Source organism: Chaetodon trifascialis, chromosome 17 (assembly GCF_039877785.1).
Source record: "Chaetodon trifascialis isolate fChaTrf1 chromosome 17, fChaTrf1.hap1, whole genome shotgun sequence".
Classification (NCBI taxonomy): Eukaryota; Metazoa; Chordata; class Actinopteri; order Chaetodontiformes; family Chaetodontidae; genus Chaetodon; species Chaetodon trifascialis.
The window spans coordinates 23146961-23171834 of NC_092072.1; the positions used below are offsets into that span (position 1 = coordinate 23146961).

At 41.6% G+C, this 24874-nt stretch overlaps 2 protein-coding genes across 3 annotated transcripts in view; one reads left to right on the forward strand and one right to left on the reverse strand.

Moving 5' to 3' along the window:
- Positions 1-24874, reverse strand: part of chtopa (chromatin target of PRMT1a) — a 214866-nt gene that overhangs the window by 106922 nt on the left and 83070 nt on the right. The gene's annotated exons all lie outside the window — the stretch shown is intronic.
- The window catches only part of gatad2b (GATA zinc finger domain containing 2B), a 54470-nt gene continuing 41751 nt past the window's right edge, over positions 12156-24874 (forward strand). For both annotated transcript variants that reach the window (XM_070984190.1, XM_070984192.1), the window contains exon 1: positions 12156-12261. The gene's annotated coding sequence lies outside the window, so the exon portion shown is untranslated. The remainder of the gene's footprint in view (positions 12262-24874) is intronic.

Here is a 24874-nt window from a genome sequence, read left to right on the forward strand (position 1 = left end):
CGATTTTGCTTATCAATCTGATTCCTTATCGATTCTCATTGGGTGAGGAAATAAAAGAGTACAAAAATTGGTTTGTTTGCGTTAACTGTCTTTTGTATTTTCATCTCTGCACAGAAAATATAACATCTACAGTATGCACAAAGGATGTGTGACGTAACCTCAGAACAAACCTAAAAAGTAGGTGAGTTACTTCTCAGAGTAGGGAATGAATAAAGCACTCCACTGGTTAAAATAACAAATTGCAACTCTGACAGAACTCAAATTTCTGATTTTCATTTGAACAGATATGCCTGTTAAAATGCAATGAATGAACCTACAGAAATTCAGGGGCATCTACAGTATCAACAAGGTGCAAACCTTTCACCACAAATCTAGTGACCACTCTGTGACATTCCTTTATCCTCATCTCGGTCATTTTACTCTTCCCTGCCTCAGTGAAAGGAGTGGATGGAGGTGCGCGAGGCCTGCCGGTGCCCGCTGCAGCCTCTGAGCCAGCCTGACTCTGGCAGTCATCGTCATCTAAATTTGATGGAAGGACATGGAGATGATTCATATGGCGAAAGCAGTTTACACAGTGAAATGGCGCTAACCTTAACACAACAGACACGGCTTGTAAGAGTTCAACATTACCTTCGGCACTAATAACAGATGATGCCTGAATAATAAGGTGGAAAGATGTTTTCACCACCTGTTGATGTGGGACTTGAAGCTTAGATCTGAATCTACAGCAAGACTCGTAACCCCAAATTTAATACAGGGAGTTCATTTCCACTGACTGTTAAACAGCTTTTCTTTTCTTTTCTTTTCTTTTCTTTTCTTTTCTTTTCTTTTCTTTTCTTTTCTTTTCTTTTCTTTTCTTTTTTAGGCCAACTAGTAGGATTTCAGTTTTGTCCCCATTTAACTTTGATAAATGTTTGCCCATCCATTGATTTACTGCCAAAAGACAGTTAGTAATGGAGTCTATAACTACAGCATCATTTGGTTCAGCAGAGATGGACAGTAGTACAGTTGCATCAGTATGGAAACATACATTGTGCTCTCCACAATGTCACTAAGTGGCAGCATGTATAGTGAGAACAAAGTGAACAAAGGCAGCTGCCTTCTGCAACCGATGCAACAGATGTCTTGTTTCTGCTGTTTCTCAGACACATGATCTCCAATCCTGAAGTAAGAAGTAAAACTTTCTTTCTTTGATTGATTCCTTCCTTTGTTATTTTCTTTAAGACAGGAGTTAATTTGCACTGAATCTATCTTTTCCAGTATCTCACTGAAGGTTGGATATTGGCCTATAATTAGTGAGTATATTACTATGCAGCTGTTTTAAACACATCTGGCAAGATGCCTGTGTATTTTTAATTGTCAGGTCATGACTTCAAATGTAGAACACTCGCTTTAAAAATGCTGTAGGTGCAGGGTCAACACATGAGGTGGTTAGACTCAGTGACGGTCTTGCTGAGTTCAGTTAATGTAATGTAGGAGAATTTTCCCATGGTTTCACCTTTTCTTACAGGATTTGTTGAGGTCATCTGTGTTCACATCAGCAACAATACTGCCTCTCATTGAAGTTATTTTGTTTGTGAAGAACAATACAAGTTCTTCACAGTTTGATGCAGAGAACTGTGAATGGGTGGGCACAGTGTTGAGTAGGTAGTCAGTAGTAGATAACAAAGCAATACGTCTTTCAAGAAAGGGTCATTTTTCCAAGACTATTACAGAGAATGCTGGAAAAATAATCCTTTCTTGCCAGACATATTGCTTTGTTATACACAGTCATGGCTTCTTTATATATATTACAGTGAATTATGAGCCCAGTTTTCCTCCATTTTCTTTCAGATGCTTGGCAGATTATTAACACTGTTATTGTTTAAGCATGAGGAGATTTTCCTATTATTACCCCACTAGAATGTTACCATGCCAACAAGGGGCTTCATTTACATGTTGGGTAAGTTCAAAGCTGTCCTGTCAGTTCACACTTCCACAGTGTTGGAGTCATTCTTTTTGTTGATCTGAATATTCAGATGTCCATTCAGGATTAATCTGCCATACCTAGTGATACTGAGTGTGACCAGCTCTGAGAATTCCTCCATCACACATTGATGTTGGTGAAGCTGAGCCAGTTGAGCAGCATTTCTATTGTGTTTGCTCCAAGAAATGTGAAGAGTTAAATAAGGAGGTGACGTACATGTTGGATAATAAAAGTGGTAAACCCTGTAATTCTCACTGGACTGCACCCTTCCCCCCCTAAAAAAAATCACTTTCAGAGTCTTCACAGGTTTCAGAAAGGTATTCATGTTACCAAGCCACATGTGTTTCTTTTGTCACACATGGAGAGCTGTGTAGACCAAGTTGGTTCAGTCAAATGTCCTGAAGGCTTACTGCCAAGTCTGACTGTCTCCGAGGGCCCGGGGGATCGGTGCATTCATAAAGCATCTGGACTTTAGCAATGCCATTTGGTTTGTAAAATGCTTCATCTACCTTTCAAAACAGCAACCTATACACACCCATATACACCTCAGCAATCAACTGTAGTATGGACTCATGGTATGTTATAATAGCCCATGCATGATCATAAGCTATCATTGTATATGTCAAGTAAAGTGAAGTATTGACCCATCTATAATAACACGTTTTATTACAGTGTTTCTTTGTTGCTGGTAAGTAAAGTGTAATGCATTTTCATGCATTTAAAAGAATCTATGCAGCATCATATGTGATGATTCTGTAAAACGCCAAAATGCAGAGAATTACAAACAAAATGTGTCCTCTTGGGAATAGAACTAGTGTTTCCCGTACCACTGCCTTCAGCAAGGCTGAACAGATATACATGCATTTGTTTCTCTGTGCTTTATTTCAGAAACTAGATTAGGCAACACTGTTTTCCTTAAGCAGACAAATTTTGGCTTATTACCATCAACAATGGAACATTATGATGAAGCATACATTCATCTTAATGATAACGTATGAAACTGTGTGGAATGTTATAGAATACTATAGTAGTATTGTCTATTAAACCAAGCAGATAATATAAAAAATTGTCTTTACCCATAATCAAAAAACAGGTGTGAGTCAGTAAACCAGGCAGAAAGCAAGGCAAACTCAACCAGGCAAGTGGCAGAAAAAAGGCAGAAGTTCAAGGTACAGGCAGAAGAGCAGAAGTTGCAGGAAAGCTTAATGGGGAGACGATATAACAGGTGGAAATGGGCTGGCACCTATGTACACTGTGAGGGTAATAATGGAAGTCAGAACAGGAGAGCAGGTGGATGGGGCTGCCAGGTGATGGGGAATGGTGCCAATGGGAGTAATTGTAGATCAGGAGGGAGTAGTCAGGCTAATATGGTGACAGATAACACAAGAAATGTTGAGGCTGGTACAGACATATTACAGGAGAACAAATCAGGAGTAGATAACAGTCAGCTTCTTCTCCAAAATGTTTGATTCTTGCCAGTTGAACTATTTGGGTTCTTTCACACTCTGATGTGTACTTAAACATGAGTGTTACAGTATATACACAGATTACAGCCAACTAACATTTTTAAAATCATTACAAAACCCAAAGCACCATCTGATGAGGTGGGCTTTATTCTGACAGCTCTCTCAGCTGAACATTGTGACATCTCTGCACACTCACCGAACATTGTGTTGATGTCTACACGCTGCAACCAATCGTGTGTAATCAGAATCAGAGTCAGTATCAGGTTTATTGCCAAGCAGCTTTCCACAATATAATGAATGTGCCTTGTTATTTTGGTTCATAACAGTAAACATAGTGAGAGAAATGAAAAAACAAGTACTGCAAAAGTCAAGAGCCATGAGTATAAAATAGAAAAATGTATGTAATAAAGGTCATTCTTTGGGTCCTCCCAATGACCAGCCTGGACCTGAGCTCAACCTTAGGTGCATGCCACATTGTATTTCACTCAGACCTGTCAAACTGTCCTCCAGTTTAAAAATGTTCTATCTATCTTAGATAAGTCAGAAAATGTTTGATATTTCTAATCAAAAAAGGTTAGCTGTGACACTGACGGAATGCATAACCGCTGGGCCAGTTTGATGTGTTTGCCACATTCCCCTCCTCCAGTGACGCAGGTGGCAGTATGCAGAAAATTAGCTTTAATATCTGATGACGAGAAGTCATTCACCTACCAATAAAACAAGAAAAAAAGATGGATGAACATGAGGTGGAGGACCTGCAAGACCTCCAAAAAGGCTCAAATGGGAGGAGGCGTACCCGTATCTGATTCTGACCACCTAGTTGTTGTTGCTTACTTACAGTTTTTCACAATTGCCAAAACACTAAACCCCATTCTCTGAACCAAGTTCTGTGGCCTAAACTATTTTTTCAAATCAAACACTCTTTTAGCCAAACCTTAAACACTGTTCAGGCACTCACTTGTTCAGACTCAATTTGCAAAACTCTTCTGCTCTTTTTTGCAAAACCTTAAACACATTCTCAGTCACTAAACACATTTCACACTGTGATACACTTGTGTTGCAAAATTGTAAACACTGGCAGCAAAATGTGAACACAACTCCAACAAAGCTGTCATCTTTTACACACAACTCAACAGTGAACACACATGTTTCTAATGCTGTGATCAGACCAATTGGGCAGGATAAAATCCGGTTCAGAGGGCACAGGTGGCACATGTGCTTTCATCTACAATGGATAGAAACATACAGAGAGGCAGAGGAGTTCATATAAGAGGTGGTGGACGAGGAGGAAGGGGACGAGGAAGAGGCTTAGGAAGACCTAGAACAATCATCACTGATGAAATTCGGGCAACTAACTAACACCACGACCACGTCCTTGTTTATGGTATGACGATGAGAGAAGCAGGACATAGAGTCCAGCCTAATTTGAGCAGATTCTCTGTGGCCAGCATCATCAGGACATTCAGAGAAGAGAAATTGTTTCCTGTTGTACAACATTTGACATAGAGAATACTGTATTGCAAGTATTGTAATGTTCATTACAATAATATTTTTACTGCCTGTATATGTTTGTAAGTGCATTTCCCCTTTGTAGAATTGAAAGACGACCACATGAGGGTGGAAGGACTGCTCTTTTCTCCCAACAACAAGAAGCACTGATTGTTGACATGGTCCTTCAAAATAATGCCATCCGACTCCATGAAATCCAGCAGAGAGTGATTGAAGACAATGTCAACTTTGATGGAATCAACAGTGTGTCTGCGTCAAGTATTGACCGTGTCCTCCAATGCAACAGACTTTGCATGAAACAAGTGTACAGAGTACCCTTTGCACGCAACTCTGCAAGAGTCAAAGATCTAAGATATCAGTATGTGCAAGCAAGTGTAACCTACACACACTTTCAGTACAATCCTACGCTCATAGGCCGACTGTTACTGTAGGCTAGTAGTTGCATTGCTGCTTTTACAGTACAGTAAACTATATTGTAATGTATGTAAATCTGTAAATCACTTGCTGTGCTAAACTACTTTTTATCTATTTTCATAGAGAGTGTTTGAACTGGATTCCATGTAAAGGCCCCATGAATACATTTTCATAGATGAAGCAGGGTACAATCTGGCAAAAGGCCCCTTCCTGAATCCAATAGAGGAGTTTTTCTCTGCATGGCGGTGGAAGGTCTATGACCGACAGCCCTACACCAGGGAAAATTTATTGGAGGCAATGGAACAGGACTGCCTGCGATGTGGATGAAGTCCTCTGGCCAGACCCCACACAAAGACAAGCTGTTGGAGAATGAATCCCAGTGACTTTGACTGTGCACTAATGTGCTTTTCTTTCTTTCTTTTTTTTTTTGTTGAATTTTTGTTTTGTTGAATGTAGATATCATTTTGACTACGATAATTTTATGCTGAATGCATTTACAATAAACATTTTCTGTTAACTGCATGCCCTGGATGCTGTGTCCTAAATTATTTTATGTGGTGTCTAACAAATGCTGTGAGGTGAATATGTTTTTACTTGCTGTGTGTATGATCTGAACACATTGTTTGGTTTTGAACACAGGATAACTGGTTTTGAGGTGATAGGTTGATTGTGATAGAAAAGTCTGGGGTTTTGTGAATGTAGTTTGAATTTTTGGATTTGTGTTTTTGAGAAAATGGGTGGAGGTTTCAGGAATGTGTTTTAGCAATTGTGAAAAACTGTAATATAGGAACTAGCTGACCAAATGCTTGTTGCTCTGATATTTTAAAGCAAGTGGTTGCCTAGTGGTGATTTTCAGATTCACTGTGTGTACTCTTGTCTAAATGTAAGGGGTCTGTGGACAGTGGTAAGGGTGGTGGGATGGCCCAGGGCATCTACACAGGTGATTATACTTTTCACTTTCACGGCAAAAGGAATTGGAATTGCTTTTGTATTTGTGGATTAGGACTGAACAGTTACCAACCAATTGGGGGAGAGGAAAGAACAAAAAAATCAGAAATCCAGGAGAGTGTTGCACAGCCAATACAACATTTGGAAATGTTCAAAGTGTAAACATTACAACTCTCAGAAGACTACTGAAAAATCAAATCAGGGTGGCCCCGACCAAGTCACCCGTGTGTGTGTGTGTGTGTGTGTGTGTGTGTGTGTGTGTGTGTGTGTGTGTGTGTGTGTGTGTGTGTGTGTGTGTGTGTGTGTGTGTGTGTGTGTGTGTGTGTGTGTGTGTGTGTGTGTGTGTGTGTGTGTGTGTGTGTGTGTGAATGTGGTGTTGCCACTCATCATTGCCACTCACTGCCATATTGTTCACTTCACCAGTGTGGTACTAACACTAAAGCCCAGTCAAGTTTTGTCAGTATTTTCCTCATGATTTCCTGAACCCTGTCAAAGTTTGTGTTGGCCTGATCTTCAGGTTCATATCCTCCTGTGATCTCTGGCTGCCTCGCCTAGTGTCCAGCCAGCGTGTCCTCCAGTCAACAACTCAGCTCTCTCCATCTGCCCAGCTTCATCATAAACTGTTGAACAGCTCTCCATGGTGGCACGGTGGCACAAGTGGTAACACTTTCGCCTCACAGCTAGAAGGTTCCAGTTCAAATCCCGCTGTGGGCGCTGGTGGCGTGTCCTTCACCATGCCTTTGGTGCCTGCTGCTCGAGGAAAGGGGCCTTTCTGTGTGGAGTTTGTATGTCCTCCCCGTGCTCACCTGGGGTATCCTCCATAAAAATAACCCCACTAAAAACATGCAACAAGATCACCACCTGACCAATGGTGACAACAAAAGAACTGGTCCCCAGGCGCCGGTCAGCTGGCAGCCCATCGCTCCTGGTCCACCGCGGAGGACGGACTGACCAAGGATGGGTCAAATGCGGAAAAAGAATTTCACATATGCATGGCGTGTGCAGTTTCCCCCCTAACTCTGCATGTTGTGTTCATTGTGACAAATAAAGGATGTTTCTTCTTCTTTCTTCTCAAATCTTCATCTTTTCAAATAAAATCTAATCTAAATCCTAAACTTAGTTACACACCATAATTGAAGCATATTGCTGCATACTGTACTGAAAGATAATAAAGTGTTCTTTTTGTTGTAATGGAATATTGGTTTATGATTTTTTTAAAAAGATTCTTTAAAGACCAATGACACACAGTGTTACCTGTTAGAGAGTTTTGTGGAGATGTGTTCAGGTGGTGGTAAATGGGGAGCTGCATGGCCATGCCTCCTACTTGCCTTTTCCATGTTTTTTTTTTTTTTTCCCTGCCCTTGTGTCTCCTGTGCTCCCGTTTGCTTCTCTCTGTGTGCATGTCTGTCTGTGTGCATGTCTGTCTGTGTATGTGCTGTGGGTGTAGCACTGTCCTGCTCGTGGTTCCCTGATTGCTGCTCAGCCTACACACCTGTTCCAAGCTGCTCACCTGGAACTCATCAACTCATTAACCCTGGTTCTTCAGCCACTTTTCGCCAGTTTGCCAACATGGTATAACACCACAGTCACATTAAGGTGTAGTTCTGGGATGTCTTGTGTTGCTTGAAATTCTCATTAATCCTGTGTTTAGCTGTGCTTCAGGTTAACTGCTTCCCTGTGATTTCCATCTGTCTGCCCCACTCAGCATCTTGCCAGTCCACTCTCCAGCCAACAGGTCAGCTCTCTCTGCCTGCCATGCTTCTCCCTGGTCTGCCACTCAGCTCTGTCCGCTCAGCTCACTGCCTGCTACATTCCACAGTAACGCCAGCTCAGCTCACTGTCGCTCCATCTCACCATTCCCAGTTCCTAAAAAAACTGTGTTTAAGTTTTAACAGCTTTTGTCCAACCATAGAGGTTGTGATAATCATCATATCACAATAATCCCTGTGATGACTAACTGCTTCTCTTTGGTGAAATGTCTGATGTCAGAAGGTAGTGATGATGATGCTACTTGCAGCTGGTTTTCTGGGTGTCAGTCAGTCAGCTTTGAGCAGAACTGTGTCATTGCAAGAGTCAGGTTTGAAAAGAGCTGCTCACAGTAGTAGGTTGTTGCTTTGCAGCTCAGTGATTTCATGTTGTAATTTGTTGGACACAGCAGGCGGTTCCACATTAAATAGTGTAGCAAATATGTTCAGTTCCTTTTGTTTACTTTTCATCTCCAGAAACCTCTTACCAAATGCTTAAAGGAGTTTTCACACTCACCAGCATATTCAGATTTCACAGCAAGCTTTTGTTCTTGCAAGGGTGGAAAATACACAGTGTTCCCTCTTTCCAGTTGCACTTGCCAGAGCTTCAATTTCAATTGTAATGATTTCACATTTGAAAGCAGAGAGCTGAGAAGCTGGCTGAAGTTTGAGGTTCAGCTCTGAGATGTACTTGGTAATGTCCAGCATCAAGGTCAAATCACTCAGATACTTGCTATTACTGAGTTCCCATGTCAGGATTTGTCTTCATCTCTGTGAATTATTCCAGACAAACTACTTTGTCTTGGAGTTGGAGGATGAGAAGGACCAGAACACTGGCAACAAATTCTAAAAGAGGATATCATTTTCAAAAACAATGAAATTTCTCAGTTTCAGCATTTGATATGCTGTCCTTGTGCTATGTCCAATTAAATATGGGGTTTCAGTGTTTTGCAAATCATCACATTCTGTTTCGATTTACGTTTTACACAGTATCCCAACTTTTTTGGAAATGAGCTGTAATGAGCACCATGGGTTGACAAGGAATTAACGGCCTATATGTCTCAGAGGAACAAAGCAAAGGAAGCAGTGCAAAATGTGGTTATATAACTAAGAGACAAAAATCCTGTAAACAGAGGAATGATGTCATGAAACTTAATCAAAAGAAAAAGAAACAATATCATGTTCTACAGTTAAGCAGGACAGAGAATGATGGGAAAAAAGCTTACTCTAAATAACCCTAGAGGTTTTCATTTTGGTTGTTTAGTAAAGAGGTAAGGAAATAGCCTTCAAAGTAAAAATCCACCCAAAAATCCATGCTGCTGTCACCTTCCTCAGCCAGTACTTTGACCGGTGATGGGACCTGGAAACCACCTCCCTGGGAACAAGATGCTCCTTACTACACTTTCTGTGTGAAAGGCCATCATGCAACATGCAAAGTAGATCCTTTTATTTACTGGTATGGAGACCCCCATGTCTCAAGGTTGAAGTGCTAAATCTTCACCTGCACAGTCCCTCCACTTCAGCGCCTCCCAGCCTACTCCTGAAGTCGCTGCACAGATTCTGCAGCTATCATTCTCCAAGTCACACAAGTAGCATTTGCCTTTTCTGCCTACTGAGTAAAATCTTAGTGACAATTGGCTTTCATAACTAAACAGGATTCTAAATTCATCACCAATTTTACCAGCTGCTTCCATGACAGCCACTAATAATTTTATTTGATTCATTCACCTGCTGCATACTTTACCTGCCAACGCTGATTTCACCTGAATTAATCTGTCTTGTCTTTGAATGTTTGGTGCTTATTGTGTTATTGTTGAGTCAGTCTTTGTTACATATATTTGGTGTCCCATTTCTCTGTTTATTACCCCCAATAACTCTATTTATATATCCATTCCTTGTTTTTTCTGCTTTCTACCCTGAATTCAATTCTTTTTCCAAGTTCTTTTGTGCATTAAGGTAAAAACTCTTGCCTAATTAATTCCATTAATGCCATACGTATTTCCCCAAACAGAGCCAGACTTCTCCTACAACTAAATTCCTTCAACACACAGTAGTAATAGAACAATGGAAATGTCATTAATAAAGTGTCTTTAGTCTGCAAGTTGGAAATGTCATAACATAGTCAAATGGATTTTGGTCCAGAAGCTCTGCAGATGTCAAGTTCCACTGGAGCAGTCTACCTGATAAAACATGTGTCCTGCTGGAGGAATATAAACTCCTTCCAACAACCTGGCAACTGCAAAGTTCTTTTTAATGCTTTATAAGTGATCTATACAGCACTAGTAAATGTTTTATTTACAATTCAGAAAGTTACAATTAACCAACATTCTATTGCCACTGTCTGGAATCACCTGGAAAAGGTCTACAAGGAACAAACTCTACAGGCCATCATGTATGGACACCAGTACAGTTCAACAGACTGTGCAGACTGTTACGACTATTTGAAATGATTCAACTGTCTTATTACTTCATTATGTTTTCAATATAGTCACTCGGGGTTCTCAGGAGAAGCAGACCAGACACTGAGTGGATTTGTCTGGTAAATAAAACAACTGAATTGGAAATTGCCTTTTAAAGTGGCACCAACATGAGTCCCAGAAACAGTTACAGATTTAATACAAATGAATGCATTGTTGATATTATTGAGGATTCATAAACAGGATCCATAATCCCTTGAGTATGAAAGATAACATCAATTGAACTTTAGAACTAAATTCATGAACAGCAAGACATTCATTCTATCAACCTTTACTGTCAACTGAAGGTAACACCTGTGAAGCCACTAGAGGGCTCAGTCTCCATGGTGGACAATGAACAGCGACTACCAGCAACATGACTGTGACTGTGGTTTAGCAGACAGTGGGTTCAATTCCAAACATAAGCTGTATGAATTTCATCCTCATGTCAACAGAGCCACGTATGAACCACATGACATTTACATAATTATACTGTACAAATAACTTGTACAGTGTCTGCCCTGTGTCTGAAAGTCTAATGCCAAAGGATCAATTGACATGACTACAATGTTGTAAGTAAAAGACGTCCTATGTTATGTAATTTTTTTTTTTTTTTTTTTTTTTTTTAATTGCAAAGTAGGTCAGTAAGTTCATCAGCATCTTATTTGTGATGGCTCTCTAATGTCCCTTCACAGGTGGCAACATCAGCTAATCGCAAATTGACTAATCGATTTTTGTTATTAACATCTCCAGACGAAGCTCTCAGTGTCTTTTTAATGAGCGGTTGTAACAGCAAAGCTATGACAACAGAGGTATGCGACCCACTCTGTGAACGTCTGACAGCGTCGCCCTGAAGCCAAGTTGTTGAAATCGTTCACATGATCTACGTGTGCACAGATCTGTACAGGAAGAAATTCTGTAAAAGCAAGCTAGCACACAGTATTAACCTGCTTACAGTAGAGCAGCACCTATGTGCAGCTCATCACTTGTCACATTCTGAACCGTGGCACATTTGGAGTGCATGACGCTGCACGCTTAACTTTTCTTTGTCAGGACATTTGGACTGACGGCGTTCAGACAGCAAACACCCACATCGCCTTGGTTTGGAATAGTTTCCTACCACCGACCCGCACTGCTGTCACAGCTCTGTTTGTCCTGTGTTGGGTCTTTGTCGTGCACGTGTACATAGAAACCCGTAAAGAACCTAGTATACAACAGGTGAAAATGAAGCTACCGGGTTTCTTTTAGTCCCTGGCTGCAGGCAAGGAAGCCATCTTACTCTGCGTTACAGAATTCATCTACAGAGCTTGTAACGACCCGGCTACGTTAATGCACGCCAACCAACACATTGTTTCTTCAGCCCCATCGGAGTTAACATGGCTCTCTATCCAGACACAGACAACAACACTACTACCAACCAATCAGGTGTCTCTCTGTCTCCGCCGCGGAAACGTACAACCAATCACCTGTCTGAGTGCGTCCAGAAATAAGGGTCATAGGACCAATCAACGGTCTGTCTGGATCTGCTGGGGGAAACGAACAGCCATTCAGCTGTCTGTCTGGGCTTCACGGAGCGGCTGCCTGACCAATGAGCTGTCTGTCTGGCTGCACCAAGGGGGTGAGCGTCTGCCGAGGCCCAATCAGCGGCACAGTGCTGCCTGCCGGTGCCGGGGACTGGTGGTGAGGAGCCGCTGCAGCGCGTCAGGACCGGACCGTGAACCCGGAGACGGTACACACCGAGGCGAAAGGAGACACAGGTGAGTCCGAGGATGTGCGCGAGGCCTGGGTCCGGCGGGAGATGTTTTGAAATGGCAGCGGCGGGATTCATGTCGCGGCTGGACGGCTAGTTGTTGTGTCGTTTTCCTACCGGTGGATATGCTGATAGACAATAGAGCGTCTTTGCTTTGCTAGTTATTGATGCAGGCTGACATGTTGGCGACCAGCAGCCGTCGCCTCGAACTGTTAATTTACATTTAAAGGTCTGGAGTCGCTGCAGAAACATTAGCGGATGTCTAAATCCTGTCCAGTTGGTTCTGTTTCGATAATAACCGAAGTGTTAACGGAGATGTTATGATTTCATTGTGATGGAAACGTTGTGCGGAATGCCTCCAATCCGTTTCATTGTTTGATCCAGAGTCTCTAGGGGTTAACTCAGACTGGAGAAAGAGCCAGGGTCCTTCAAATACTTCATAATGCTCATTTAAAGAGCACCGGGATGAGATGAGACGTTCGAACGGTTTTATTGAAGCGAAGCTGTATGATGGGGTGGATTAAACGCGCTAGGAGGAGGCCGGCGGTGCTGATGGCTCTCAGCAATTAGGAAGAAAAATTCGAAATGCATCAGCCATTTACGTAGAGACTCAACTGGCTCCATATGCACCTAAATGGCTGCCTGGCGCCTGACAGCATAACCAACATTTTACTGTAAGGGCCAGACTTTCTTCAGGCCGAGCGGCTGATTGTTTCCTCAGCGGCGGATTAACGGAGGTAGATGTTCGAGATGACGTTAGAGACCAAACGGGAATCAATATTTAATGTGTGCTGCCTATTATTCTGCAGTATACAGGAGCTCATTTCGTGTCTGTTGACCAGGATTGCTCTCTCCTCTGCTGCTGCACTGCTCCTCAACATTTACATGAGTCACATGCAGATGGATCCACAGATGACTGCCATCCCTCTCTTTGTGATTGTATTGTTTAGTCTCACTAGATTAGAATATGTACAGTCTTTGAGATGGAGACTGGTTAAATGACATGAAGGTGTATCAGAATCCCAAAAGTCAAATTATGTGAATGTTACCTTCCTCCATTACAGGGTTCGAGACATTTGGAAGAAATGGTTGTTATACGTTCCAGTTCAGATATTTTGCATCTTTGTGATTTACAGCAGCTTTGGATCCGCCAGCTTGGGCCGTACCTAAACGTACGTAAATTCTGCCACAGGAAAATGGTGTGCTGAAATGAAAAGTTGACAGACAGCGTGGAAGTGGCTGTCATTGCTTTGTCATGTCTTGCCATGAAACCTGCACCACGTTCACTTCCCTCACTCGTGTATCAGTGTCAACCAGCTGTTTGTTTCTAGTCCTGTCACCTCATGCTCACTTCACAAATTTTCATCTGCCTGTGGAAATAAAGTAGCTCCACAGCCTTTGGTTCTGAGATAAAAGTTGGCAGACCTTGATACACTCAGCCCTCCACTCACATAGTGATAGTGGGTCTGTATGAATGAACGGTCCCTGCTGTTGAAGAGTGTGAATGAACTGTAGTATTCTCAATGATGGAATCCTTCCTCTTCCTATTTCCAGCTCAGAGTCCCCTGGCTGCCCCAGTAGCATACAGATGAAGATTACCATATTGTTCTGATGGATTTTTCCAGTACCTTTAAAGTATTGAAGTGTAGTTGTTGATGATTATGCAGTACAGTTCAGATTTCATGTCTTTTAACCATCATTTAGCTGGTCTTTTCTCAAATAATGCATATTGTGATTCATTTTGTTCATTACACAGTGGAAGGTCATTAGAGTGGCTTGTGCAGGGATTTCAAGCTGTTTTTTCTCCTTTTATATTCTTTGGTGTAGAGCTACGTGATCACTGGCTCCTGCGTCTGAGACCCCACACCCAATTCTTGTTGGATCTTCAAGGGTCTTTAAAAAAACCCTGATCCTGTCAGTAATGATCCATTCTGGTGTTACCTGTCTGTCAAACACCACTAATTAAGCTTTATTGAAAAATTGAAACCTCAGGACTTTTTAGTGTAGCCGGACCAATAATAGATATTTGAAGCCGATACCAATCTTGATAACTGGGATAATGATAAATGAACTGATATTTATTCAGCACTAACAGAAACTAACATTTTTGTAAGATAACATGTTCAAGGGGACATTTTACAGTTGAAACATAAACTTGACTACAGTGGACAAAATCATTACTGGAGACACCGTATTAGAATTACCTCAAAAATATTGTTGGCATTCTCTTGTGCAAAACGTGTGTTCAGTGATCTCAGCTGATGTAGTTTGGTTGGCCTGAAAAGCTCCAGACTCTGTCAGACGTTAAATATTTATGACTAAATCAACAACAATGGCAGTTCAAGTTCAGAGAAAAAGGCAGCCATAGGTATTTATTTAAGAGCTAAATAGTCAGAAACTCTTCAGGACGTCGGGTGGTTTGATCAGATTTCACTGACAGGGGCCTGGAAAGCAAGCAGCCCCACAACTGTTACCACATTTTGTGTAATACTGTTTTCTGCATCCTGATTGGTGCATAGTGGTACAGGACTACCACCTTTTTCCAGCTGAGCCATGGATGGTTTCATATGACGTTCTGAATGTGGATGTTCAACAGCACAGAAAAACAGTAGTTCTTGTTTTCAGCATCATCTAAACAATTGTCATCTACAAGCCACTGTTCAGAGCGAGGATGTGATTTGTATCGTCTTCTTTAATGGAAACGAAAATCATTGCATTGAATTTCGTAAGTGAATGTAACAGTGGGAGCTGTGTTGTGTATGCAAATTTGCATATTTTTTGACGAAAAGTCACAGATCATTTTCTGCAAAAATGTAACATTGTGTGATTTGCTTTTCCTAGCCATCAAGGAAAAAAAAAAAAAAAAAAAGTCAGGGTGGACATCACGCAGTGTGCTTAAACCAAGGGCTTGTCAGATCATCAAACAGCCACAGGAACCTCATTTCCAAGGTCAGAATCTGACAATCAGACAAGCGCGCATCCATATGCGGTGACTGGCCACATGTGTGGAGGTGTGAAAGTAGATGAGGTTGAAACTTCTCTTTCAAGCTCCCTTTTTAAATCTTCACACAACTATTTCTGTCACTTTTCAAGCGAACAAGCAGGTACAACACTGTGAATGGCTTCAAGGATGGACTGTCTGGAAGGTGCATCGTTCTACCCATTTGTACAATTCATGGTGTTGAGACTACAAAGACACACAAAAGACATGGCTGTTGGCGAGAGAATGGGTGAAGTGCTGAGGCGCAGCCAGGAGGAGGCTGTGATGGCAGGCTTCTCCAGTGTGGACTTTCAGAACCTTGGAAAACATTTTAGACCTGTCAAGGTCACATGACACAGAGTTAATGCGACCTAGTTCAATTGAAGCACTTGGAACTTATTGTTGACTATGACATTGATGTTGTTTAACTGGCTGCACCCCAAAATAAGTAAACAGAAGAGTATAATCCCCAAAAGCAGAACCCAAATCTTGCCAAGACAAAAAATTTAAGCTTCATAGAGCCAAGATCGTACTGGCTGGTTTGGTATGTGATTGCTGTTTCTTTAAAGGGCATGGTGATGAATGGAAATGCACTGGATGAAAGAAATCTTTACAGTTGTAATGTCAGCGAGTGTCAAATGAATTCAAATTGCAAAATCCCATCTGTACCCTGATAGAACAGGATCAAAATCATTTAACAAGATTTCAAAAGAATGAAGCCAGTGATGTGCAGGAGTGTGGACTGTATTCAGGCTGAATCTAACATGCCATGAACCTGATTCCAGCTCTGTCATGTGGATAGCCTGTATCTCTTATCAACTCATCATGTCCAAAACATCTCTTCCTTGTTGAAAACAAGGTAGTACCTCCCAGCAAGTAATCTATAGTCTTAACACTTAAGAACATTTACATTCTGAGCTGCAATTGAGATTGAATCTCTGATCAGCCTGACACAAAATGTGGGTCTGTCTTCTAGTCAGGTGAAAGGATTTCACAGAGGACTGTCCCATCCTCAACGCAGCATCAGGAGCCCTTGTATTATCACGCTCAGACACTTGCATTGATCACGGTGGCCAGTTAAAGTGATTGATGCTTGATTTTTATGTAATTCTTAAAAAAAAAAAGAAGAGTAATCAATGCAACTATCGTGTTGTCTTAAAGCAAGGTTTTGCCTTTCTTTTGCTTGAAAAGCCCATCCCTCACCTTCACGGGTCTCCCCCCCCCGGTGTTTTGGTGTCCTCCCACAGCTCTAAGACACACAGTTGAAGGAATCGAAAACTTCTTTCCAGTCGGTGTAATTGTTCTGCCCTATGACATCTGTTTTCATTTTCTCCAGATTCTGCTGTTTCTTCTCAGATTTAGTGTTTTCCATTTTAATCTCTTAAGATTCTTTGTTTTGTTTACGATTTGAGCCCATCATGTCAGTGTCTAATTGTGTGGTGGATGAATACAACAATTCAATAAGAAAATATTCAAAATTTAGTGAATATCAGTGAATTTGATTCAGCACAACATTGCACTATTTTTTTTCACATGGATCGTGTGCAGGACAGCCTCCACATGCAGTTCAAACATGCTGGCTAAGTGGGGCTGACAGAGGCTACTCTCATGTTCGAGCAATGCTCCTCCTTGTTTACAATGCTCAAGCTGAAACCAACATGGCTTTTTCATCTTTTCCAACAGAATATCTGATTCCCCGCATACAGCGGCAAAGTCTTAAACGAACCCATGCTTTGGATCTGCCAATGTGCCAGATGTTGTCTGTCTGTTGCCCCATTTCAGCCAAATAGTTCCAGGTACTAAAGAGCCACAAGAAGCAAGTTCAGGAACTATTTCTGCTTGCTTTTCCACACATCTGAAGAAATGTCAGGATAAGGCACAGTAGACTGCTGATGGGTTAAAGAATGGCCAGTCGTGTTGTTGCTGGTTTCTAGTTGTGATTTTGAAGTTTTGTTGACTGTCACTGTCTCCAGTCATCATCAATGTGTGTGAGAGGGAAAGATGGGGGTGTTTTGTTTTTGTTTAAAAAAAACAAAAAAACACTGGCTATAGACCTTGGGCCCGGCTTGGCTAAGTTAATTAGGCTGATCACACCTTCAGAGTTGTCTCTTACCTGGGTGGCATGTTGAAGCTTGTTCTTGCCGTTAACTGTAGTTAGTGCCTGACACGTGCTTCCTGTCATCGTCTCAATCCCATGAGAGTGTTAAAAAAAATCTGATTAAAGAGATGAAATGAGAGTATTACAATATAATATTCAAGTAAAAGTACTGTTATTTTAAAGAAATTGTACTTAATTGAAAATACAGAGGTAAAAGCGTTACTGCGTAACATTTCTTTGAATGATTGTGTGTGTGTGTGCTGGGGGGACAGGGCAGCGCATGGGTCCTTAGCTGGTGATGATGATGATGATGCTACTGTTAAATTGAAGAGTACCTTTAGGCTACAGTTGCATTCAGTGTCAACCTAACAACACCCTGTCACACCCTGATGTCCAAACCAACAAGAAATCCCAGACAGGCAGATTTTGCAGCCTGTGCGTTCCACTGACTATCAATTCTAAATATACAGCCACCATCTTTTGTATAGCCTCACTAGAATTAAGCAGAAAAGAGGACAACTCAAACCATTAAACACAAATGACCAACAATAATAAAAAGAGCTGCAGACAGCACAGCGGGTGCAACAAGCAATATTAGGCTACAGAAATGAAAGAAGTGCCTCTTTAATTGTAGAATAAAATCACCAAAGCAGACAACACAGAGATGTAGAAACGGTATAAACTCCAAGCAGCTGCAGCCGCAAACACATATTAAGATAGAGGGCTGCTTAATTTTTACACACCATATAGCACACACACACACACACACACACACACACACACACACACACACAAAAAGCTGTGTTGCTAGGCAGTGCCATGGTTATTGATGTCTCTGTAGTTGTTACATACTCACCTGTCTTAACGTCATTCTGCGAGCCTTGTACACCAGAAAGCCCTCAACAGCCTGCTCTTGGTTCAGCTACTTTGTTTGACCGTTCTTGGTTCATATTGTAACAGTCCTCTAAGCCTCTCTGTCCCTCTGAGCTCCTCAGTTTTTAAACAGACAAAACTCACGGAAATCATCAGAAACCGCAGAAAGTACTCCGACATGAAGGAAGTTCACAAGCAATGTAGCAAACATAGAAGTCACCACTGAGCATTTTAGCATTTAGCCAGTCCAAAGGTGAACCTGTTGGTCGCTGAACACCTCAGATGTCTTGTATTTCTGTCACATTGCATGCTTGCCAGGTATTGCATTAAAATCATTGCTTAAGGTAGATACAACACAATAAAGTGTTTATTCACATTAGGACTCTATATAGAAAAACTGACCCAGCCTATTATTATTATTCCTGTCCCGCCTGCCCCCATTGACTTTTTGTCTTGTTCTGTCCCAGTCACATGATGAATAGTGAAACTGACTCCCATCCCGCGGGGAATCCCACAGGAATCGCATGACCCACAGGATTTCCGAAAATGTCAGCCTCTTGTGCTGACCAAGAAGCGCCATAAAACGTCTGCATTTATAATTTGCTTGCACACAGACCAATTGTAACTCGTTGAAGTGGTCATAGTTGGTAATGGTGTTGACTGCAGCGACAGGAAGCTATAAAGGATACATATAGTACTTTGAAGTGCTGTTGTTTCAGTATTTCCTCTAAACCTCCGTAGTCCCTTTTCCCAGCAGGCATTTTGACTTGTCGTAGGTAGAAATGCTCAGGTGTTCCAAGTAACATTAACGATGGCTTCGTCTGAGTCTCTGTCTGTCTGCTGTTTGGTGCCGAGCAGGTAGTGTACAGTGTAGTGTGGGCAGTACAACTGCAGCAGCTAGCTAAAAGAGGCTACAATGCTCAACTACAAAGCTTGGTGGTCATCCTCTGCAGGTTCATTGTGACACCTTTCACATTCAGTGTCAATCATTTGATCCACCGCTGATACAAAAATATTGAGTGGTGAAGCTTTAAGTATTCTTCAGAAATCATAGTTTCCATCAGTCAACGTGATTGTTTCTCACAATGTGTATTTTGATGTGTGACAAGATGGAAATAAAAATGTAAAAAAAATGAACTTGTTATGTTATTGAAGTAGACACATTGAACTCTCTGAGTGCTGTCAGGTTGAGCTCATTTTTGACACCATAGTTAATGGTAGTTTTGTGTACATTGTGAGGAAGGGTACTATTTTGACATTACAGGACTTACTCCTGTGCTCCTTACTCCAAGCAAGAAGCAGAATTGTCAAATCTGCAAGGGACAAAGACTTAAGTACCTTTGATCCTACTGGTGTAGGGGCTTGTCTGGGCACGTTCACAGACTTGTATCAGATAGAATAAAGCAGATGAAATGCTGATCTTTACTGTTTTGTCCACCTCATCCTGCTTGTGTAGCAGCGCTGCTCTCCTTTACAACAGACTGCACTGCAAGATTTTGCTCATAAATGCAAGTGAAAATTAGAGTGTGGGAATGTGAAACATTTTTGGGCACCAGTTCATTACACTCCGATGCCTAGTTTGGCAAAATAATGTCACACAGATTCACTAAGCTCCTACTCCAACTGTCTTTGTCATTAGCAAAGAGCAGTGCACAAAACATTCAGCTAGCAGTTTCTCAGTTTTCGCCGGCACTGGTCACTTTCCCCGATTCAAATGACAAATGTCTCAGTAACAGGTCGTATCAGCTGTTGCAAGTTGATGTTAATTCTGTGAGTGACTTGACGACAGAACAAAATGAACCTGGCCTGTTGTCTGGTTAAAGTGCTCTCGGCAGCAGCTGTCTGTGCTGAGATGTCGCGGTTTGACAAGGAGCCGGGGTTTGAAGTTTAACAAAGATTATATTTTCAGTTCTGTCCTTAGTCAACCCTACACAGGATACATGCCATTCAGTGCATGAGCTGTGGAATATCATTAACCCAACAAACAGATATCACAGTAGCAAAAGCAGACAATAAAAAATTTGAAATGCACAAAATTTTGTAGTTTACCATGGTTTCAAACCTGAAGAGTAGATTCAGTTTCACAGTTCAACAAGAGTCTGTCTCTCAACAGAAAAAGCAAAGAAAAATGGAATGGATGAGGACTGCAGTAGTATTTACCGAAGTTGACCCACAGCAACACAAAAAGTAATCTGTCTTGACTCATTAGCAGCTATATGTGTTGTCAGAATCAGCAGAGTGAACCCCCTGCTGTCCAGTCGGTGTGCTGCTGCAGGGAGTCACCATCCTGGGAGCTGTTTCACCAGTGGATTAACAAAGTGGAGGATGAAGTTGGAGAATAATCCAGCTCCATGTATGAATGATAGAATTTTTTGGCTCATTGCTTTCAGGGCTGGTAAACTGACTATCACTGTGTGGACGATCTGAAAGTCCTGTGCTGGTGGATGCACGCCATGTGCAGAATAGTTATTGCTTGGGCTGGTGGTGGTGGGGAACCAGCGGGTGTGTGTGTGTGACGCAGGGGCCTATGTGTTTAAAGGTGCCAATCACCACACAGTCACACATCATTTGTGAGAGCGGGAACTACTCTGTACACTCTGCGTGTACAGTGGTGTTACAGACTGTTTGTGCAGTTACACTGACCAACGTAATAGCTATGAATCAGGATCCTCCTTGTTTGGATCACAGCTCATGAAATACAAAGTTGGGAAAGTCAGTAGGCTACAGCTGTTATTTCATTTTGTAAGATAATATTTAATCAATATTGCATATGTTCTGCTGCTATGTAAACACAGCCATCGGCAGATACTGCCTACTAAAGGACTCTGATCAGGATTTGGTCAGGACATCCCGAACTATGAACAAATTCTTAATCCTTATGCACATCAATATGTGATTATGTGAGAATGTATGGAATTGCAAAAAACTTTTGTAAGACTTACAAGAGTCATGTTTTGATGTGACTGAACTGTGAACTGACTTGCTGTCTGACAATGAAGTCAGATTCTCTTGCAAAGAGCTCAGAAGAGTCTGTATGCATCACTTTGTGTTGGAGAAGACAGAAATCTGCATAATCAGCTCATAAGAAAAAAATCTTTCTGGAGTGGTTGTGGGTAATACCTGGAATTTGGCACTAATTGAATTGTGTGATGATAACGGATGTGTGCGTAAAGCCATAAAGCAGGGAGTGGTACTGTGCTAACTGTAGTAAAATGAAAGGGGAATGGGGGAATTGCTGTTTTATTTGTCTCAGAGTTGAGAGAAATTACCCAGAAGTCAGTGGTAGTGCAGCTGTGACTAATCCAGCCGGTGAATAAGCAGCACACAGATCATTGCTGCATTGCTGTGCTGCATTTAGCCAGGTGCTGCACAAGGTCACCCCAGTCAACTTGTCTGAATGCAATCATCCTAATGCTAACTGTATGCTGAAGGACTTTTCACGCTGCACGTCCCTAGCCCTGGGCTAAGAAGGTTCTTAGAATGCATTTAGCCCTGGGCTAAGTGCAGCGTGAAAAGCCTGTGAGGGGCACAGGCAGGAGCAGGATGAATTATCGGGCAGTTCTGCAGTAGTACCCAATGAAGTCTGTACAAATGACATCCTGACAAAACATGGGTGGTCTCTTTATGATCAGTGTTCTGCAGACTTTGATAGTATTAAGATGGGACACTGATGAAATGCCAGTTGATATACAGAGAATGTACAGTGGTGAGTATTTATGTTCCTGTAGGACTTGACTCGCTGTGCATTACATGGAGCACTTAGAGCTGAAAGATGAATGTTTTTAGAACAGGAGCGTGAGCCATATATAAAATACAGAATACACAAAATACACAGCGGGGTTTGAAATGCATTTCTCATGGAGTGGCACTTCATTTTACCCCTGCAAATAATTTAGCATTTTTGTGCTGTTTATACACATGTACAAGTAATTCATAATGGTTTTAAAGTAGTTAATGGATGTGTTAAGAACTACTTGAAATGAAGGAGGCTGGCAGGTGTCATCAAGAAAAAGAAAAAATGTGTTTGTGCACAACTTAGTGCTCTTGGATTAATATTTTGTGCACACCAATGAGTTAATTAATGATGTCTTATTAATCAGTGCATGCTCACAAAATAGTAAATGCACTCAACTGTCAGCAGGAAGTGAATATGAAGACTGTTGCAGCTACTTTGGTCAGTTAACCAGCTGCTGTTTGTTGGAACAGAGGGTGTACACAGATGAAGTCTTTTCTATTCAGATTGTTTGGTTATCATTAGGAGTGGGCAATATGGCAAACATCGTCTATCAAGGTACATGTAATTTCATATCACAGTAACAGTATGTGTCACAGTATCGTAATGGTCATGTAAAGTCAATGAAGAAATGGTTTATTATAACTATAGTGTACCACACTTCATCCCATTTGATGATTCTCTTCCTATATTTGGATCTTCCACTGCTTCACATGAGACAACACTTGAGTTTCAAACAAAAGACTCAGAACAGTAAAACCAACTGTCTTTCAAAATGGAAGCTTTAAAGTTCAGAAGGTTCGGGTTGAGAACAACAGAGATGCAATAGAGGTCGCCACCAACTGTCACTCTCACGTCACATGAGAATGTGGTAAACAGTCCCGCTGGCCAAATGACGTGACAGTGAGAGGCAGCTGGATCGCTGCATCGCGCTGCACGCCCTGAACATGGAGCACTTTTCTCATGTGAATGTCCGCAGAATCACGTCCAGACAGAGTTGCCCTTTCACGCGGAGCACATTTGTCCATATCAGACATGTTCTCACTTACTGGAAATACTCCGTTTGGTTTAGACGAGGGGAGGAAGAGAAGGAGGAGGGGGACTCGTCTGTAATGATGACTGTGTTGATATATGGGCCTCAGCGTATAGTCATGGTATTTTGTGTAGTGTGTGTGGGTGCGGTTGCATGCATCGGACCGTGACTCCCATACCATGACAGTCCAGCAAAATATGACTTAGCCTTAATTGATCAACTAACTGAGGTCTGCAGCAGTTTATGTGACACGAGTGGTGTCACATAAGTGGTGTCATGCTTGAACAGTTGTTTTTGTTACCAGCTTATGATCTAATTAAAACTGGGTGTTGAGCTCAGTTCTTTATTCATACTAACCATAATATATCCATAGCAGCAATTATTGAAAACTCATGTGGATTGATTGTCTGGTGACAGTCCAATGATAACTTTGAGAAGATAGGTTCTTGTATAAATCCACAATTTTGGACTATTTAGAGCCCGATGAATCATTTTGTCTGTAAAGTATCATACAGCACTGAAAAATGTCCATCACATTTTCTAGGAGCTAAAAATGATGTCCTCAGATGTCTAGCTTTATCCACCCAAAAGTCCAGAAGTCACAGGAGACTCAGTGTAATGATCTACGACAGAGACGAGCAGCATATCCTCACACTGAAGAAAGCAGAGACCTTTTTTGAGGACTTGGCTCCGTGGAAGAGGACCCGCTCTCTCTGTAGATATAAACAGCTCATTCTGAGGTAATGAAATGGCAGCAGTTCTTCTTTTCATGTGACTATAGTCTAATGAAAACATACGCATGAACACTATAGTTACTATGGTCGGTGGTTCGATCCCTGGCCTCAGCAGTCCACACGACAAAGACTCCTAAGATACTGAACCCCAAAACTGCCCCTGATGCTGCACCATCGGTGTGTGACTTCATATGTACGTCGCTTTGGATAACAGTGTCTGCCAAATGACTAATTGTAATTGTATGTCCTTATTCTGCCTGTAGATCTGCCTAAATCTTACACACTAGACGTTTTAAGTGAAAAAATGATTTGCCACATGAAAGTGTCCAAAGAGATCTACATTTTGTATCACGATGGAACAAAAAGCTGAAAAATGAGGATTGTGACAAATTTATTTTGGCAGAGGAATTAAAAAAAAAACTCGGTTCTGCAGTGTTTCTGCGCACGTTTCATTTTTCTTGCTCTGTTTTTCTTTATTTATTTATGATAAAGCACATTGGCACAGAGCCTGATGGAAAAAGTGAAGACAAGAATGATAAAAGAAAGGAGCTTTCCAGTGTGACCAGTGAACAGATACCAGGATGTGGCTCACACACATCCTGAATTCTGATAGGAGTGTTAATATAACATAGAAGAAGCACTGAAGCACATTGAAAGATGTGTCCTAACCAGTGCAGTAGCAACATTCGGTATTGTTTAGGATTCATTGGGTCACATGGCGTTGAAGCTATTGAAAATATTGCAATAATTTTCTTTTCAAATATTTGTTTAAAATAAATGAATTATACATTAGTAATCAAAATAGCTGTGCTACATAAGACCACTGTACTAACATTCTCTATCAGAATTTTCACTCGTGCGCCAGTCAGCATGAAAGTATTGAAAAAAAAAAAAACTTAAGCGAAACTGCAAAATTTGTCTGGCTAGTTCTTAAGCTAACCTAACATACAACACCATTTCTTTCTTTCTGTCTTTGTTGAGTCGGGAGCAGAGGGAACGAGCAGCTCCATGAGCGGAGATTCTCACCGCTGCACTCTGGTTACACTCTGTGCCCCACACACCACACACCACACACTACACACCACACATCCACACACTGACTGCACGGCACAAGAGGGCGAGACAGATTACACTGCCTATTTCAGTTGTTCTTCTAGACTTGACTGTAG